Genomic DNA, 19967 nt, shown 5'->3' with positions numbered 1-19967 from the left:
AATTAACCAAAATTGTCAAAATTTGTTTCCCAAACATTAGGAAAGTTTAGGGAGGAACATTACAGTCCTCCCCTCCCGGATGTTGCTTCATCCTAAGCAAATGTAAAACTGGAGACTGTAAATTCTGCGCATTCTCCCATGTAGCGTCCTCCTCTGGTAAACCTTTCCACTTTACAAAAAGTGCCTTGACTACCCTGTTTCTCAACTTCCTCTCTCGAGTCTCTAGTATAAGCTCTGGTGTCAAAATCAAATGCCCCTCATCATCCAATGGAGGCAACTCGGTTGCTGCTACGACCTGTTGTCCCAATGCCTTTTTCAGGCATGAAACATGGAACACGTTGTGAATCTGACTCTCTGAAGGCAGCTCCAGCTCATAGGCCACCTCACCTACCCTCCTAACCACCTAGTAGGGCCCATAGAAGCGGGGCCACAATTTTTCTGCACCCTTCTGCTTGAGTGAAGATTGTTTGTACAACTGCAAGCGTAGGTAGACCATGTCCCCTACTTCGAACTGTCTCTCCACCCTATGCTTATCGGCATATATCTTTTGTTGATTTTGGGCCACCTGAAAATTATTCTTGAGAGCTCGGAGAATCTCTTGGCTCTCTTGAACCTAGTCCTTAGCCCCCAAGGCTTTGTTATCTACAAAGAACATGTCATAAAAAGTAAGAGCATCATACCCATAAAGAGATCGGAAAGGGGACATACAAATGGACATATCATAAGTTGTATTGTAGTAGAACTCCCTAAGATGTACCCACTTGACCCATGCTCTCTGCTACCCAGTCACGTAGTTTCCCAGGTACCCTTCGAACCATTTGTTCACAATCTTCATCTACCCATTAGTTTGGGGGTGATAGCTAGTGCCGGGTGTAATATTTGTCCCCACTAGCCAGAACAAATCGTACCAAAAATTCCCCATAAATTTGTTGTCCCTGTTACTCACAATGGTCTTGGGAAGACCATGCGACCGAAAAACCGCCTGAGAGAACAACTCAACTACCAGGGACGCTGAATATCTTGATGAAATAGAAAATAAGTGGGAAAGCTTGATCAATATGTTAACTAACATGTAGATGCAGTCCCGGACCTGTGCAGCTAGTATCCCGGTGATGAAGTCCATGGATATGCTCTCCCACTTCCTCTCCAGAATGGGAAGTAGTTGTAGCATACTGGCCCAGTGGGTTAGCTCCACCTTATTCCTCTAGCAATCCATGCACTCCCTCATGTGCTTCAAAACATCTTCCTTGAGCCCCCACCAAGAGAATCTCTCCCTGACAGCATGATATGTCTTGAGGAAGCCTGGGTACCCTACTAGTGGAGAACCATGGGCTGCCTGCATGATCCTCTCCTTCAGGTGAAAATTCGGTTAACTGATTCCTACTGCAACAAACTAATGATATTTCTCCTTTTGTTAATTACTTGAACATATTACTTGTAGTTTTCTACAACAAATATTGAAAAACATACGCTGCAACATACACAAAATAAATGCTGGGGAAACTAAATACTGAACATAAGAGAAATAAACATCATAAACATCTACGCAGTTATTTCTGGACAATATCCCCAGAAAAACCTAATGTGGGAAAACCGGTGCAACAACTGAGGGTTTTAATTATTATGCAGTAGTAAATCTGAGTACAAATTGTTGGATGCCCAAACTGGCTATCCAATACAGAGAAATGCTAGCAAAGAGTTAGTGAAAAAAATCTCACACTGATTCAGGAGATCTGACTCTGATCACGAGCTAGATGACTGGCCCCACACTGCCTCTGCGTAGCTTCTGCGTCAATCCTACCCAACTCTGCGTCACATTGGCTGGGCTATGTGTCACCTCCTCTGCTGATCTCCTGTTGTCTCAAAATTTGACCTTCTGGCTCCCCGGTCTCACACCTTGGCTTCTAGCACTGGATTTCGACTCTCCCAATTGGATTATGAACTCCCTTTGAAGCTCTATGCTACCTCATTGAACTACTCTATGCCTTCTCTTCCTTGCACTCTCCAGATCTAGAAAACTCTCCTTCGGACTACTATCCCTACCCCTCACTACAAGAATATCACTTGATCTCACTTCGAAAACTCAACGTTGCTACTTCTTGAGAAATTCGATCTTTGATCTCTCACACGATGTATTCTCCAAGTGCACATCAAAATCCTTATTATAATCTCTCTTTGGAGCTCCAACAACCAAGATTAAAACATAATCAAGGGCTAAGATTATCTAGGAGTTGATCCTTGTCTTCTAGAAGATTCACACATGATTTAATTAATACCCTTTAATTAACTAGATTTCCTAAGTTTAGACTTGGGGAACCATTTAAATATTTAATTAAACCATCTCTAGGTGAAATTTTCCCAAATGATTTCTAGGTATTAGAGAATGCATGTATCTTAGCCTCTCTACAAATATTGAGGTAAGAGCACATCTGATGCTATAGAAATCAAGACTCCCTCTTAGCAAGGAATGTGCTCTAGTGCTGCAACCCACTAAAGCATCACTCTATCTTTGCACCATCTATTACTGTGCTGCTAATGTGTGGTTCTACTTCCCATCAACTACTGTGTAACTTTGAATACTTTATCCATGCTACTGTTGGCCCTACTAAACTTCTACCAACAATGCATCTCTACAACTCTATTGCTAATGCCATTGCAGCATCTGCAACGGTCTCTCATTTTTTTTTGCTACAACTGAGAGATGTCCATCTTACTTAACCAACTATGTTCAGTCTGATGCATCTGTCATCCTAGTTTTGACTGTTTCTAGCCTCTACATTGTCACTGAAGCCTTTGCACTGCTGCTGACTATGCCCTATATTGCATGTACTACTTCCAACTCTCCTCTATGCTACTTAGTCTCTGACTCCTACTAGTTATTGTATCTGTAACTCTGGCACCTGACTGCACCAACTACCCCTTGTCCATACTACTACTACTCACTATAGGCTACCGTAGCAAGGTCTTGATCCAAGAGGTGGACTCCTCAAGGACCCTTCCCATCCTATAGCTCTCTGGGGCTACAACTTTAGATTGCCCCACCTCACCCCTGTAGACATCTCAGCAATCATGGAAAAATATTCCTCCATTCTGGAGATCAGTCATCGATCTCAGTAGATGAAACTTGCTGATCCTACTTCTCCTCCTTGTCCTTCTTTTTGAGAGGACACTGAGTGTTGTAGTGTCACATCTCGCCACACCTAAAGCACCTGATCTTCGAAATATCCTTCTTTCTTCTGTGTTTCTCCTGTTGCCCCTTTGATGCAAGGGCCATGTCCTCCTCTTCCTTCACCTACTTTGTCCCATTGTTGCTACTACCACTGATGGTGGCCTTCACTAGATGACGTTGCGTCTCCTCCTGATGCAGATCAACCCACAGATGTTCCCAATCTCGCAATTTTTCTCTACCCAGGATGCTCTAGATGAAAACTTTCCAATCTTGAGAAACATTATTCAACACCAATCGTATAAACAATGATGACTGGGGTGCGGACCCTACTGAAGCCAGCTGATCCTAGACATCCTGAAGCCTCATAAGGAAGGGGTCCACTCGCTCCCCCTTCTGCATCCTCGTGCATCTCAACCTCTCCTCTAAGTACATTTTTCGCTGCATGGAAGATCCTTCGTATAGCATAGCTAAGGCTTCCCTGTCATGCCCCTTCCTAAATTATTTTGGAACAAGATTAATTTTTGTATTATGGGGCCAATTTTGGAGCTAGTGGACCCCATTTGATTTTATTAGGAGAATAGACTTATGAAAAGTTATTTTTGTTGTATTTAAGTTACACATGGGGGCCACCCTTACAAGGGAAATACACACTCCCTAGTTCAATTTGCATGGATGTGGTTACATTTTCCATGATGTTGGTTAAGTGAGGGCCCACGATGGAGGACGAATTGGAGGGAAAAGTGCTCCATGAAATCTATATAAGGAAGGTAGTTCTCATAATCTAAATCATCTTTTTGGGTATATAGATTTCTCTTGGTTGCTCGAGTTGCTTAGCCGAGTCACTAGTTTTTTAGCACGAGTTCTTCAAGCAAAGAGCTCACCCTTTATTCGGGGGACTTTGAGTGCCACCCTAGGAAGGTTTTTTGCATTTCTTCAAGAGGAGGATCTCATCGTCATTTCTTTTAATGGCATTCACTTCCAGGTGGTGTGTATTACTAGAGGACACAGTGGAGAGGAGGCAAAATTTGTTTTTGGTGTCTTGTAGTAGAGTTTTGGCATGAGATTTTCTAGAGAGGAGGATAGGGAGGATTGTCGACACTTCAGAGAGTTTGGGAGTTGGTTGAGCTTGTTTCTTGGCAGTGTGACTTTCACGCTACCTATGCTAGCGCAGAGGCAGTACTGGGATCTCACTTGGTGGGTAGAGTATCAACCCTTGAGGCCAAGATTTGCCGTGGAGGTTAGAGGAAATACTTGGAGTGGTATTTTCTTCCCTTTCCAAGCTTAGAGGAAGATTTTGTAGCCATTTCTTGTAGGTTGTATTCTTGGAGCAGTTTGGAGGGAGTAGGCCATAGAGGATGCTGAATTTTGGAGATTGGATTCAAGCCACCTCTTTTTTTGTTTTTATGGGTTTTGGCTAAGGAGTGTGGGGCTGAATTTTCATCATTTTTTAAGCAACAGAGACAGGGGTTCCTTTAGTTCCTTTCCAATTTGTAGTGTAGTTACTGGGAGACAACACAAAGCATTAGAGGAGTAGTTATATTTCCAACATTGTGATTATTGTTTGACACCTGGGTTCTTTCAAGCTTTCCCTTGAGCCAAGCCTAGGTGCATTTCCATACTATTTTACTTGATCCATTCCATTATTAAAATGGCTAATCTGGTTCTCATTTCTGATGTGTATTGATTATTTGCTGATTGTTTTTTATTTTTTTTATATGAACCATATTTTCTTTTTCATATCACTATTTGTTTAATTTTGGAACATTTCAGTGGTATCAGAGCTTAGATTTTGCTTAGCCATGGGAAATATTTTCTATGAGTGAGGAGGACTAAAAAAATATTACTTACAGAAGACAGAGGTACCAGAGCAGGGAAAGGGAGTTGGAGATTACTCCAGACATGAAGGATCATGGGAAGATTGTAGTAGTAGAAGATATGGGTGAGTTATAGAGTAAGGAGATGGCCTTCGATAATATCTTGAAGTGTTTGAGTGATTTAGAAAAAGGGAGGAAGGAGATGTTGGGCAAGATCAAGATGCAGAACCAGGAGCAGAGCGCTCACTAGGAGTTTGTAGTTGGGAAGACTTCAGGGGCCTCTGAATATTTTGATCACCTTTAACCTACTATGTAGTGGCCATACATGAGTGAGCCAACTTGAGCTACTTTGACCTCTTTTGTACCTTTGGCGTAGGGTTATACTGATGGAGGAGAGAATCCATCACTGATGGGGTAACATTTCTAGGAATGGCAGTCCATGGGGGCATACTTCAAATAGGCTCTGATCTTTAGAGACTTTTCAAAACTCAAGAAGAATGAGAAGGGGAGAGGTTATGGTACGTAGAACTATGAGCTCCATCATTCTATGAGGAAGATGTATTTTCCTACATATGATGGCACTACCAAGTGAAAAAATCGTGCATGGTTAGAGAAGTTGGACACATACTTCCAGATGAATCGGATGAAAGAGGTAGAGGCCATTAAGATGGCCACATTGCACCTAGAGGGAGAGGCACACGATTGGGGGTTTCATGGTTTGTCCACTCTAGGGCATGCCAGCGTGACCACTTATGAGGACTTCACGCAGAGAGTAGTGGAGCGCTTTGATCCAAACGATCTAGAGGATCACTTTAGGGAGTTGACCCAACTTAGAGAGACATGACATCCAGAGAATTATATCTTAGAGTTTTTTAGGGTATCAATCATGGTACCTCATTTTTCAGATGAGAGGAGAGTATATACATTTGTAGAGGGGTTGATAGAGCCATTTGTGGAGACTGGTGAAGTCTTGCAAATGATCTACTCTTTTGGACGCAATGTCTTGCACTCGAGATTTACAGGGGGCTATTCTCAAGGCCTGAGAATCATTTTCTTCGCACACTCCTTTCCCTTAGAAGGGAAGTGACACTAGAGCATCCACACCACAAAGAACAGCTCAAGGGTGGGGTCAGTTGGATGATGAGACCAAGAGAGATCTCAGGAGGATGCAGTTGTGTTTTACATGTCGAGAGCCTTGGGCACCTGGTCATCGGTGCACAGTGGGGAAGTCCCATTACATCAAGGTCTTCTCAGAAGGATGAGGAGGAGTTGGATTTTGGTGGTGGAGACAACAAGGATCAAGTAGGGAGAGGACCACCACTACCACCACCTCTTGGAGGAGCATATTTCGCACCAGCTGGGGGAGTCCTAGCTTCTTTGTGTGGGATTCCCAAATTTGTAACTATGAGTATTAAAGGTATGGTGTAGGGGCAACGTGTCTCAGTCTTGGTAGACAGTGGGGCCACCCACAATTGTATTGATGCTCAGATGGTCTAGAGGAGGGGCATCACCACTATGAAGTTTTAGGGTTTTCAGTCCTAATACCAGGAGACAAGACTACGCAGTGCACTCGATATTTTCCCACTCTCACAGTGACTATGGGAAACTATTCGATGGAAAACTTATTTTTTGTGGTGGATATACCGAACACCAATCTGGTGTTGGGTTTCCAATGGTTGTATTCCCTTGGTCGAGTTACCACCAATTGGAAACAACTGGTGATGGAGTTTGTTGGACCGGATGGCAAGCCGGTGGTTCTTAGGGGCATGCATTCATACCAAACTCAGACAATTTCGGCCCACTAGATGGAGGGAAATTTGAGGCATGGAGACATAGCATGGGCAGTAGAGCTGAGGATTTTTAGTGGCTGGGGGAAAGACTACACCACCACATCCAGACATACATGCAATACTGGATAGATATCTAGTAGTCTTTGGAGATATACTACCAGGGAAACCACCTGACAGGGGATGCAAGCACACTATAGAGTTGGAGCCTGGTGTGCAGGAAACCATCACTAAACCCTATAAGCATCACAAGGCCTATAAGGATGAGATCGAGAAAGGCATCAAGGAGTTAATGGTATTGGGTCACATCAGACTAAGTTTTAGTCTATTTGCTTCTTTGGTTGTGCTGGTGAAGAAGAAGGACAGGACTCTCCACATGAGTATTGACTACAAGGCCCTCAACAAGAAGATGCTGAAGAACAGGTACCCCATCCTGCGCATTGATGAGTTGATGGATGAGCTTAGAGGAGCCAAATAGTTCTCTAAGAGAGATTTGTAGTTAGGATATCATTAGAACTGGGTGACAGAGCAGGACATTTTGAAGACAACCTTTAGGTGTCACTATGGGCATTTCAAGTTCCTCATCATGTCTTTTGGGTTGACCAATGCCTCAACTACTTTTCACTCATGCATGAACCATGTATTTTGAGGCCATTTGAGGAGGTTTGTACTGGTATTCTTTCATGACATTTTGATCTACATCAGGACATGGGAGGAGCACCTGCAACACTTAGAGATAGTCTTGTGTATATTGGAGGAGCATTGGTTCTATGCCAAGATGTCCTTGTGCGAGTTTGGGCTGAGAGAGATGATTTACTTGGGACATGTCATAGGTGTAGATGGGGTCAACGTGCACAAGGAGAAGATTCAGGCCATTCAGGATTGGCCAAAGCACCGAGATGTGATAGCGTTGAGAGTATTTTTTGTCATATGTACATATTATTGGAAGTTCGTGAAGGGCCTCTCACAGTTGGCAGCACCCCTTACTGGTCTCCCTAAGAAGGGGGCTTTTACGTGGATAGAGGGAGCTTAAGCAACATTTGATCGCATCAAGGAGGTGATGATTTTTTGTTTAGTATTGGCACTCCCAATTTTTTCTCAGCCTTTCACATTGGGGATCGGGATAATCTTGTCCTAAGGACGGTACCCCATTTCTTTCGAGAGAAGGAAGCTTCTACCTCATGAGTTGTCGTATTCCATTTATGATAAGGAGATGCTGGCCTTAATGCATGCATTGGCCAAATTTAGATAGTACTTGGTGGGGAATCGATTTCAGGTGAAGGCAAATCACAATAGCCTTTGCCATTTCATGGGGCAGCATGGCCTCAATAACGGACAACAATGATGGGTCAGAAAAGTGCAGGCCTATGATTTTGATATTGAGAATGTGGGGCAGAAGCACAATGTAGTGGCAGATGCACTATCTAGGAGAATAGCCAGGCTTTCACTCATGAGCATTTGTCATGACTAGAAGGCTCAATTATTGGTAGATTACTCCAAGGATCGTCAGGTGTGCAAGGTCTTGGAGGAAGCTAGGCAAATGAGTTGTATAGGGTGATGGATGAGGTTATTTATTATAAGGGTCACATATTTTTGGTATCAGGATCACAGTTGGGGGAGCACGTCCTTTGAGTAGCTCATGATTCTCCTTTGTCCAGGCACCCGGGGTTTAGGAAGACTTATATGGCAGTGAGAGAGTGCTTCACTTGGAAGGGCCTCAAGGGAGATGTGTTGAGTAATGTGCAGGAGTGTGAAGCTTGCCAGAGGAAAAAAGGAGAGTTGACCCATCCAATGAGATTGTTGTAGCTTCTTCCCATCCCTGAGGGGAAATGGAGAGCATTTGTATGGATTTCATCACTGGATATCCCTCGGTGCAAGGGAAGGATTGTATTTTGTGGTGTTTGACCGACTGACCAAGCTTGCACACTTATTTTCCATACCAAAATGATATTCAACTTCACAAGTGCCAGATTTGTTCTTTAGGGAGGTCTTTCATCTGCCCAGACTCCATGAGACCATAGTCAATGATAGGGATAGCTGATTCATGGGAGGATTTTGGCAGGAGTGATTTGGACTAGTCGGCACTGAGCTCACCTTGAGCACCAACTATCATCCATAGATTGATGGTCAAACAGAGAGGGTGAACCAGTGGTTAGAGGGCTATCTTAGGAATTATGTGATAGGGCAGTAGAGGGCTTGGATTTGATGGTTACACCCAGTAGAGTATTGTTACAAAATCACCCATCATATGTCCATTTGTATGACTCGTTTCCATGCCTTATATGATTATGATGATTTGTCTTTTGTTGATATTGTTTTTGGATACAACACGGCCCTAAAGGCCAAGGATTGGATCCTAGAGAGATAAGATATCCTCAAGGCTCTTAAGGATAACTTATAGGCATGCTAGAACCAACAAAAGATGTATGCTAATTGACATTGAGTAGAGAGGCATTTTGAGGAGGTAGACTTGGTATACCTCTGATTGCAGTCGTATCAACAGTCCACATTGAAGTAGAAGGGGGATGAAAATATGCAACCAAGATTCTTTGGGCCATATAGAGTGATCATAAGGGTTGGAGAGGTGGCTTACAAGTTGGATCTACCACCAGGGAGAAAGATTCGTAACATCTTGTGTCATTCCTTAAGAGGGTGTTGGGGCAGTAGGTTACAACAGTCATGGAGTTGCCTCCTCTTGATGATGAGGGGCATTTGATCCTATGGCAAAAGGTCATCTTAGAGACCACAAAGAGGAAGCTCAAAAGCATGATCATTAGAGATTATTTGGTTTGTTGGAAGAGTTTATCGAATGAGGATGCCACTTGGGAAGGAGAGCACATTCTTGAGCATCCGACATTGAAGTTTCTTGGGGACAAGAAAAATTTGGGAGGGGAGGATTGTCATGTCCCTTCCTAAATTATTTTGGTACAAGAGTGGTTTTTGTATTATGGGGCCAATTTTGGAGCTACTAGAACCCATTTGGTTTTATTAGGAGGATACACTTAAGAAAAGTTATTTGTGTTGTAGTTAAGTTACACATGGGAGCCACCCTCACTAGGGAAATACACACTCCATAGTTTGATTTGCATGGAGGTGATTAAGTTTTTCATGATGTTGGTTAAGTGAGGGCCCACGATGGAGGACTAATTAGAGGGAAAATCACTCTGCAAAATCTATATAAGGAAGGAAACTCTCCTCATTTGAATCATCTTTTTGGGTATATCAATTTATCTTGATTTTTAGAGCTCCTTAGCCGAGTCACGAGCTATTTAACATGGATTTTTCAAGTGAGGATCTCACCCTTTCTTCGGGGGACTTCAAGTGCCACCCTAGGAAGGTTTTCTACATTTCTTCAGGAGGAGAATCTTAGTGTGATTTCTAGCAATGGAATTCACTTCCAGGTGGTGCATATTACTAGAGGACACAGGGGAGAGGAGGTCGAGTTTATTGTTGGTGTCTTGCAACAAAGTTTTGGCATGAGATTTTCTAGAGAGGAGGCTAGGGAGGATTGTCAGAACTTGGGAGAGTTTGGGAGCTGGTTGCTCTTGTTTCTTGGTAGTGTGACTTTTTCACTACCTAGGCCAACGTAAAGGCATTACTATGAACTCACTTGGTGGGTAGAGTATCAGCCCTTGAGGATAAGCTTCGTCGTGGAGGTTATAGGAGATATTTGGAGTGGTGTTTGTTTCCCTTTCCACGTTGGGAGGAGGATTTTGTAGCCATTTATTACAAGCCATATTCTTGGAGCAGTTTGGAAGGCGTAGGCCATAGAGGAGGAAAAATTTTGGAGGTTGGATTCAAGCCAAACCCTTTCTGGGTTTCTGTGGGTTTTGGTCAAGGAGTGTGGGGCTGAAGTTTCATCATTTTGTTGAGCACTGGAGATGGGGTTTATTGTAGATACTTTCTAGCCAGCAGTGTAGTTACTAGGAGATAATGCAGAGCATTAGAGGACCTTCCAGCATTGTGATAATTGTTTGACACCTACGTTCTGTCAAGCTTTCCCTTGAGGCAAGCCCAAGTTCATTTCCATATTATTGTACTTGCTCCATTCCATTAATACAATGGATCAGTTGGTTTTCATTTCTGATGTGTATCGAGTATTTTTTTATTGTTTTTATTTTTCTATATATGAATCGCATTTGCTTTTGCATATCACCATTTATTGAAGTTTAGAACATTACATTCCCACATCTGTTGGGTAGTATCCTTGTTCATTATATGGGATACTACATTATCTCAAACTCCATCAAGAATGATCCTCTAGTATTTGTCATATCATCCTTGTACTTCTTGAGTGGATCTGCATCAACAGGTTCAACTACCACATTATCGACATAAGTTTTGAGATCATGCTCATCTAGAAGGTAGGAGATCCTAGCCTTCTAGATCACATAGTTGGAGGCTTCGTCTAAGCGATCTTGATCTCTCAACCTAGCTAATGCCATCTCTCCTGAAAAAGTCAAATTTTTCCCTCTTCCTCTTTGAACAGCTTCTGCCCAACTATTTGTACTCCCTTCTAGAGTGAGAAATCTTAGACACACCTACTGCTGCTCTGCTAGAAAAATTTAGACTTCTTGGCTGGAAGTCGTCTAAGGAAGAAATTCCCTTAGTGTGTACTATTCTCTCCTACTGATGCTATTCTACTAGCAACTACTACAAAATAACTGTGTCCCAAGTGAAGATCTGCTCTGCAAGGAAATTGTGATGGTCCCTTCTCCCTCTAGAAAGATTCGATCTGGAGAATCAAATTTCTCTATCAACTAACTTAGAGAAATCAATCTCACTCAAAACTTCAATCTTCTTGGTCCAAAGACTCCACTGCCTCTAGGGTTTTGAATTGCTGCCAAGGTAGGATTTCAAACCTCCTTTCGTTCAGCTTTGAGCTCTCCTACTCACAAGTTTTCCTCTGATACCATGTGAAAAATTGGTTACCGGATTCATACTACAACAAATTGAGGATATTTCTCCTATTTTTTAATTACTTGAAAAAATTACTTGGATTTTCCTCCAGCAAATATAGAAATACATACACTGCAGCCTACTCAAAATAAATAATTCGGAAACTAAATACTGCACAAGAGAGAAATAAACATCATGCACATCTACATAGTTTCTTTTGGATAATGTCCCTGAAAAACCCAATGTGGGAAAATTGATGCACCATCTGAGGGTTTTAATTATTATGGAGTAGTAAATTTGACTACAAATCATTGGACTCCAAAACTAGTTATCTGATACAGAGAAATGCTAGTGAAGAGTTAGTGAGAAAAATATCACAGTGATTCGGGAGATCCGACACTAATCACGAGTTGGCTGGTTGGCCCCACGCTGCCTTTGCATCAATACTACATAGCTTTGTGTCACATTGGCTGGGATCTCCGTCACCTCCTCTGTTGATCTTCTGTTGTCTTGGAATTCGACCTTCTGGCCCTCTGGTCTCATACCTCGACTTCTAGCACTAGATCTCGAGTCTCCCAGCTGGATTTCAAACTCCCTTTGAAGCTCTGCGCTTCCTCTGCATGGCATTGTGTTACCTCACAAACTTCTCTATGCTTTCTATGCCTTGCAATCTTTGGATCTGGAAAAATATCCTCCGAACTACTATCCCCTCCCGTCACTACAAGAAGATCACTCAATCTCACTCTAGAAACTCAACGCTGCTACTTGAGAAATTTGTTCTCTGATCTCTCACACAATGTGTTCTCCAAGTGCTCATCGAACTCCTTATAATCTTTCATTGGAGCTCCAATGGCCAAGATTAAAATATAATCAAGGGCTAAGATTATCTTGGAGTTGATCCTTGTATTCTTCTAGAAGATTCATTGTTGATTTAATTAATACCCTTTAATTAACTAGATTTCCTAAGTTTAGACTTAGGGAACCATTTTAAAAAGTTAATTATTTTAATAAAACCATCTATATGTCGAATTTTCCCAAACAATTTCTGGGTATTGGAGAATGCATGTGTCTTAGCCTCTCTTCAAAATCTCGAGGCAGGAACACATCTAATCCTACATAAATCGACACTTCAGATGAGATCCTTACACCAAATAGATTCAATCCTTGTAGTAAATCACATCATCCATCACCTAGAATCGGTCATCCTTGTGTGTACCATCCAAAATATCACAAGTCTACCTGTCCTTGGAGCACTCAACCAATAGTTGAGCCTTCCAATCCTATGTGACATCCATCAAAGACAGTGTTTTTGGTCTCCTAGAGAGGGCATATGCTACCACATTGTGTTTGCCCTTGACATCCTGGAGCTTACTCACCCATTTTTGTTGCCTCTCCTCTAATGAATGCTACTCAAGGAGGAATTGAACATGGTTGTGATCAGTCTTCACTTTGAAATGGTTTCCCACTAGATACTATCTGAATTTGGCCAGTGCATGCATCACTGCCAACATATCCTTTTCATACATAGAGAACAACCACTCATGAGGCAGTAGTTTCCTCATCTGAAATGCAATAGGATGGCCCCCTATGTCAAAACAGCTCCAACTCCTTCACTGGAGGCGTCACACTCCAGCACAAAAGGTCGTGTGAAATCTAGCAATACTAAGACTGGGCAATTGCTTATGACTCTCTTGAAGTGCTCAAAATCCTCCTTTGCCACCTGCATCCACTCAAAAGCTCCACTCTTCTTTTATCCTAGCAACCAATCGCTCCCCTGACTCATGGAATTAATAAAATTGGTCAGTACACTATTTATCTTACACATCTGTACTCGAGTATTTAGGACTCATTGTGAGTGTATAAATCCCTGATCCCTCCGGGGGCAAGGTTATCACTAATCCGTGATAATTACCGTATATAAAGAGTCAACTTGAAAAAAGGGAAAAATCGTCAAACCCCCTTTCTTTTTTCACTTCAAATCCATAAGAGGTGATGCAAGTTGTGAGAATCCTCTCACAAATCTCTTGTAATATGTAAAAATTCCCATGAACCCCCTCAACTCTGTCATGTTCCTAGGTGTGGGCCAATCCAATATAACCCGAATATTCTCCTAATGCACCTTCACTCCATCTTCCCCAATCACATGCCCCAAGTACAACATATTTGTTATTCCAAACTCACTTTTGGACATCTTCTCATATAGCTATTGCTCCCCAAGTATGAGAAGCACTTCCTTCAGATGTTTAAGGTGTTCCTCCCATGTCCTGTTGTAATTGAGTATGTCATTGAAGAAAACCAAGACAAATTGTCTCGGCTTCCCACAGAGCATGCAATTCATACAAGACTGGAATGTAGCTGGAGAGTTGGTTAGCCCAAAGGGCATCACTAAGAACTCAAAATGTCCATAATGGCAACGAAAAGTAGTCTTTGGGATATCCTGCTCCCTCATGTAGATTTGGTGATACCCCGAACACAGATCTATCTTAGAGAAGTATTTAGCTCCTCTAAGCTCGTCCATCAACTCATCTATGCGTGGAATGAGGTATCTATTCTTCAAGGTCTTCTTATTGAGGGCCTGGTAGTCGATACACATGTGCAACATCCCATATTTCTTCTTCACCAGCACCACGAAAGAAGCAAATGGGCTCGAGCTAGGCCTGATGTGTCCCAATCTCAACAACTCCTAAATGGCCCACTCTATCTCATCCTTATAGGCCTTTGGGTGCCTATAAGGGGTGTTGATGATTGCGTTCACCCCCTCCTCTAGCTCAATGGTGTGCTCAAATCCACGACTGGTGGTCTACCTAGTGGAACCTCCCCAAAAACCCCCTGGTGCCTCTCCAACAAGGCTAGTATATCTGGGTGTGTAGCCTGCGCCCGTGTCCTTGACTCAGAAATATCCAACCCAATTGACCACTCCACATCTCCATGTTGTAAATATGACTCCATCCAGTGGGTTGAAACTGTCTGCGAGGGATAATATTACATTCCCCTTAGCAATACAGGATTCCCATCTAGCCCCTTGAACTCCATCTCTAACTTCTGCCAATAATTAGTGACCTTCCCTAATGCGTACAACCACTGGACACCCAACACCACATTGGTGTATGGGAAATAAACCATGAAGAAATGATTAGTGAGTGAGTAGTTCCCCATCTTCAAATTAAGCCTGGGGACATACTTAGTACACTGCATGGTCCAGTCTCCGAGTACCCAAAACTGCGAAACCCTCAAATGTAGATTTCTGGATGCCCCTACACTCAACCATCTAGGAATCAATGAAATTATGTGTGCCTCCATTGTTAACTAGGATAGGCACATGTTGCCCCTGTATGGTCCCCCTAATCCTATGTATCAGATACTTCGGCACACCTTGAAGTGAAGCAAGGACTCCCTCTATTGGGGAAAATGGTCCTCCTCTAGGTGGTGGTGGTGGCCCTCCTAATGATGGTCCTACCTCATCCCCTGGCTCCTCTACTGTCTCAGCCTGCTCCTCCGACTCACTATCTGAGAACACCTCAATGAAATTGGCCTTGCCCTTGGTGCACTTGTGCCCTGGTGCCTAAGGCTGCTGGCACGTGAAGCATAACCTCCTCCCTCGAATATCTCTTTAGGTCTCATCATCTAGCTGGCCACGTCCTCCATCCCTCTACGGTGGATTGGTGTCTTGATTCCCTTGTGGTGCCATGGGTCTAAAGCAAAGAACATCCCAGGTCTTGGGCACTGCATTAATCATGTCCTGGGTCCTGAATATAGAATTCGGAAGTGATGTGGGTTTGTAAGTCCTCACCCAACCACACAAAGGCTTGGCAAACCCCTCCACAAATAACATAGTCAATTGGGCTTCTGAAATGTCAATCACCATCATTGCTAATCTCTCAAACTCCATAATGTACACCTATGAGCTACTAGACTGTTTCACATGGGCTAACTCCCTGAAATGCAACTCTGGGTCCTTCCTCTCAAACCTCTTTAGTAGCCTCCAGATGAAATTTGTTTTGGTGGTGATATGGATGTGCCCCAACATGATCAATCCATGATACCACCACTCCTGGGCATCTCCCTCTAAGTGAAGAGTAGAAAATCGTATGACATCAGCTTCCTGCATGGGGTTCAAATGGAAGTATGTGTCTAGCTTCTGGATCCATGCCCTCGTTGAACTCTTTACTGACTTATCAAAGTTAAAAAGTGTAACCTTCCTTACTAACTTATGCACATCATGGTTGGATTTTCCCCCTCTGTAGTGGGCTCTAGCCCCTGTAGTTCACCTCCCTTTGAGGTGAATGTATTCCCCAAAATAAATCACCCACTTAATTCGGGCGTCCAATCCCTCATACTCATCAATTCCTCATGTAACTAAATGGACCAAATCTGCAACTGGGTTTGGCTCCCTCTCCAGCTTGACCTCCTCCTACTTTGGAACTCCCATCACCTTGAGGTTCTCCCTTAGGCCTTCCACCCAACTACAGCCCCATCACCTACTGATTAGTCCTCAACAACTCCTCCAAAACTTGGTTCTGACCCATTGGCCTGGGTTGCTCGTTGTCCTCCTGATTGTCCATCCCTCCTCTACAGTTCTCCACCTCGGTGTCTGAAAATGGGTCTGGGCCTTCGTCTCTACCTTGACCCCTGCCTCTGCCTCTACCACAACCTCTCTAGAAAACTACCCCTTGGTATCATGGTGGCATCACCTGTGGTTGTTCCCCACCCTGGCCAAGAACATGCTCTGATACCACTATAGTATTCCTAGTGGAAATTTTACAGTGATAACAAAGACATTCAAATATAATAACACAAAAATTTTCAGAAATGCATACACATAAACTAGAAATTTTTGCAAGTCCAGAAACTGGCCAAGTTTTATTAATAATATCTGTTGTGGTACAAATGAGTTTGAGAAAGTTCTCGTGGCCTTGCACGAGGCAAGCTACAAGCATCAGGTGATGAATACAAGAAATCCCAATGGCTGCAATAAACATCTACTCTAGAAAAATGCGTTTTTGCTCCAAAACTACACTTTTGCTTGACTTCGCCCCCTGATTTTCCCACTTTCGAGTGCCCAAATTTTTTTAGCAATTTTTTGATCCTTGCCCAAAACCTAGAAAAAACCAAAAAGGGTTTCCCTTGGTTCCAACCTTCAAAAATTGACCCTTCATAGCGTGGCCCTCCTCCAATTTCAATTTTTTTTGCTGTGACTAATCCTGTCAATCTCTTCTCTCCCAACTCCATCAATCCTCCTCAAATGGCCCTCCAAATGATATCCAAGAACCCCAACTCCAAACTCCCCTAGATAACATTGCCCCAAAGAGTCTCACTCAAATGATTGTGCAATCATGGAGGAGATGATGCAGTCTTGTGTGTGATGAAGTGAGAGTTGCATGTAGGCTAGGCCGCTTATCTGTAGTTGTCCTCTACACTCCTGAAAATGATGAAATGATGCTCCTATAGCTTCTTTAGAAAATTTCCCCTACAACACTGCTCCACAAATAACCAGTGAATTCTCCCTCTGAGCAGTGGTGGCTCTTGAACTGCGTGTTCTGTCCCAAAAATGTGTATGACCTATATCTGATGCATATTTTAGTCTCAGTGATGAAGGAAAGCCTTCCTTGGGTGTCTCTAGAAGTCCACCAAAGAAAGGTTGAACTTATCTCCTTGGGAATATCTTGTGCTAAACAACACAATATTGGCTCAACTGAACAGCTAAGGCAAATTAGATTTTCAAATAGACAAAGAACCCTATTGCTCCCTCATTCCTTCCTTTTATAAGTGTTGGCCATGCATTCCTTGTGGGTCCCTCCACCAATTTGATTTGCCTCAAGGAATTCGAATTCCTTTCTCCCAAAGGTGTATTTCATGTGATCCCCATATTCCAATAGCATGCACATAAAGCATTTCCCCTATGTTTTCCACCAAAATTTTCCTTCAGCTAGTATTAACCAAAATTGTCAAAAATTATTTTCCAAACATTAGGAAAATTTAGGAAGGAACACTACAACTTGCTATAATTTGTGACAATTTTTTTTTCACCATTCCAGGGAGGAGTTGATTCCACCTCCTCGGAATCTAAATTCTATACTTCAATATTTTTTTTATGAGAACATCTTAGAATTTCTCATCTAGTGACTTCTTAATCATGAAGCATGATGAGCTTAATCCTATTTTAACCTATAACAGGAGAAGTGAACCTTCATATATTCCTTGATAGGCTTAATATGGCTACAATTAAAAAACTTGGATGCACTACACCATGTCTCCTCATGAGCTAGACGAGATTCTAGGGTATCATCATCCCATGCCTAAAAACCCTAAGTCATTGCCTCTCTACCATTGGATTGTGTCCAATGATCCAAAAAGACACATGACAAATTTTGGAATTGCTTGTTCTACCCACTTAGGTAGAGATGTGGAAGATGATGTGCTAATGAGGATTTTTCCTCTATACCTAAGAGGAAATGCAACAGAATGGTTTGAAACACTCCTAGATAAATGCATATATTCATGGTAGGATTTTGTTGATTTTTTCTCATTAAGATGGGTAGAAGAAAAAGACATCATATATTTATACAAAGGTTTCCTCTTAGTGAAGAAACAAGCATCTGAGAGCGTTAGAGAGTTCAACCAAGGTTTAACTATTTGATATCTAGTATACATGAAAATATTAAAGCCCCCAATGAATTAATCCTCTCTACACACCTCTTAGAATTTGAAGAAGTGCGACATCACCTTAGGAATAAGGAACCTATAACAGTTATGCAAGCCTAGGATAGTGCTATCAAGATATTTGAACTTATAAAACTTAAGGTACTTTAGCCTGAAATGGTTTGTGTATCCTCAAATGATATTGCAATAGATGCTAGATGTATATTTGGAGAATGGATGCCCACTTTAATAACAAATTACAATTCCATTGCTACCCAAGTTAGAAAAATTTAAGAAGATAAAAGGTGGGATTAGAAGCACCCGTCTATGAATCTTGAAAGCTAATATGTATATATCAATAATGAAACGAATTGCCCAATTGTTTTATAAAACCAAAAAGCTATGAAGGGAACCCTCCATTATTCATAACCCTTGAGGTAATTAACTTCCTATTACATAATTGCATTCTTGATTCGGGGTCCTCAACTAATGTGATGCCTTTGAAAATCATAAACCAATTAGGGTTGGAAGTTACCAAGCCATATAGAAATGTATTTGGAATTGACTCAAGAGCTATTGAAGTATGTCGGACAACAAAAAATTATCTACTTTGCATGGACATCCTGAAAGGAAAATATCAATGAATTTTACCGTAATTGATATTCCTAATGCACGGGGGGTGTTGATATCTAGGGATTCGGTTGATAACCTGGGGGGGGGGACAATCCAAAGGACATGTCATACATATCGATCCCTATGGGAGATAAATCCTGAACTGTAATATTCAGGTAACCCCCAACCTAACCTTTAGTGGAAAACCAAGGTGCTACTCTTGATAAAGAACAAGAGGAAGACTGCAGATGTGGGGATTGGAAGATTCAACAATAGAAACTTAACCTAAATAGGATTTGGTCAAGGCTTAGATCATGTACTTTGATGAGTCTTGTTCTAAATCCAATTCAAGTGTAGAGAACATCTTAATTTCACCTTCCTATAAGTATATTATGTTCTCAAATATGCTTGCCTTCAAATGCACCAATATTATTGTTGAATATGAATCCCTTACCATTTGGATTGGATTTAGCTCTTAGCAAAGGAATAAGACATTTAAAGGTTGTAGGGAATATTGACCTAATTGTGTCTCAAATCAAATGAGCATTCAATGCAAAGAATGAAAATCTCATAATATACAATGACATCGTGTGTTACACAATAAAATGTTTTGACACTTTTAATATAGATGTGGTTCCTATGGAAAAGAATGTCATAGCTAATTCCTTGGTTTTCATTGCCACTACCCCACAACCACCTAATGACACTACGTCTAGCTTAGGATAATTTAACATGGAGGTCATCTTTAGATCAACCATACGTGACAACTAAAATAATTGGTAGGTATTCAAGGATGATGCCCACATCATTTATTTCCTTCAAAAAAATAATCAATTTGTGGATCCGAATGACCAAAATGACATAGGAGAGGATGTGCATCATGATCCCAAGCCAAAAAAACCTATCTCCATGGAAAGGTCCTTTGATAGAAATGATGAAAGTAAGACATACAAGATAGTTTTTGAGTCACCTGCTATCATTGAAATTAACATAGATTCAAAATATAAACCCTGAGTAATCATAGTTAAGGGAACCATCAAACTAGAA

Source organism: Pinus tabuliformis, chromosome X (assembly GCF_031772625.1).
Source record: "Pinus tabuliformis cultivar Carrire ecotype Pingquan chromosome X, CPIR1, whole genome shotgun sequence".
In the NCBI taxonomy this organism is placed as follows: Eukaryota; Viridiplantae; Streptophyta; class Pinopsida; order Pinales; family Pinaceae; genus Pinus; species Pinus tabuliformis.
Note: the sequence above shows the minus strand (reverse complement) of the source record.